Source organism: Cinclus cinclus, unplaced genomic scaffold, assembly GCF_963662255.1.
Source record: "Cinclus cinclus unplaced genomic scaffold, bCinCin1.1 SCAFFOLD_40, whole genome shotgun sequence".
NCBI lineage: Eukaryota > Metazoa > Chordata > Aves > Passeriformes > Cinclidae > Cinclus > Cinclus cinclus.
The window spans coordinates 700,901-702,530 of NW_026912243.1; positions in this window are offsets into that span (position 1 = coordinate 700,901).

The window sequence follows — 1,630 nt, forward strand, 5'->3', positions numbered from 1 at the left end:
AAAGATCTTTAAATGTAGCATCTCAAGAAGGAATAGAAATGAAAGCAAGTTTTGATATAGAAGAAAAGTATTGCTGAGCCAGACTTAGTGGATAACTAAGAAGGCAAAGGCTATGTTAGTTGGAAGGGGCTTTTATGGCTCAGAGCAAAGAATAAATCCACCTTAAATACAAGATGTTTTACCAAGCAAAATGATTCTACAGGCAAACCAGACTGTTGATGATAGAAAAAGTAGAAAAAAGGCCTCAGAGTTTTCCAGTGCGAGGAAACTGAAAAACAACTTCTAGCTTAACCTGTGACATACTAACTCGTAGTGATTGGAGAATAGTAACACGAATATGGTAATGTTAGCAGTTATGATAGGCTATAGGTAATAGTAAAACTATTGACTGGGTGTTATGTATTAGGATGGCCAGCAAAGAAAAGTATATAATGCATTGTAAGCAGAACTCGAGTGGTTTCAGACAAGCCTACAGCTGTGGCTGATAGCTGTAGGCTAGGCTCTTTCACCCAGGACCCGTGAATTGCTGAATCATCTGGATACAATAAACAGCATCTTAAAGAGCTGTCTCAAGTCAGGCATCTCTCCTTATGGCTCTTACAGGTAAGAAGGAACAAAAGAAAAGAAACCTAACACGCATCAATGGGGTAACAGCTTGTTACTGACCCACTGCGAATAGACACGGTATGTTTGTACAACTCTATAGAAAGAGATTTGTGAAAAAACCGGGATCTCTTTTTCGCTCCATGAAAAGAGTGTGTCTGGTCTAACAGGAGCACACAGCGACACCCCAGCCCTTGTACTGTCACCCAGAACCCCCCCTGTCCTGGGCTGGCCCCACAGCGAGGGCAGCAGGGGACAGGGGGATTCTGCACCTGTGCCCCGTTCAGGTGAGATCTCACCTGCAGAGCTGCCTCCAGCCCTCGGGTCCAACATCAGAAGGATGTGGAGGTTCTGGAGTGAGTCTAGATGTGAAAAACGAGGTTCACTTTCCTGGTAACATTTTAAAAGTTCAATAGAAGACAATAAGAGACAAACAAGAAAGCAAAAGGTAATACAGCTGGGTGCTTGGCATTCAGCCAAGAGCACCCCTGCTCTTTTGGAGACAGCCCTTAAATTCATTGACTAGTTGCATATGCACAGACCACTCATGCATATTCAATCTTTTCTAAAAACTAATTTCCATATTCCAGGAACTGTTTTGCATGCCCACTCCTTGAGTCCACCTTTTCAGAGCATGCGTGTTTCTTGGCCGTGCTTCTAATTTAGTTTTCTTATCAGTCTTAACTTGGGCTGTGGTCCTCAATTTCTACAGACAGTCCGTGCAGGTAGCTGGTATATCAGTAGCAGGTGTCTTTACTGGGTCTTATCCAACCAAGCAGGCACTTCACTTACTACAAACACACTTTATCACCTTGCCTTACTCCTAAAGAAAACTGCAGCTTGAAAACCATTTCAACACCACACTTTTATTATCCACCCAAACATTTGGGAAAAGCCAATACCACAACATGTATTTATAACAAAGAGTGGCCGCAGAGATGCTCTCAGGGCTGGAGGCCCTCTGCTTGGAGCCAGTCTGGGAGAGCTGGGGGTGTTCAGCCTGGAGAAGAGAAGGCTCCAGGGAGAG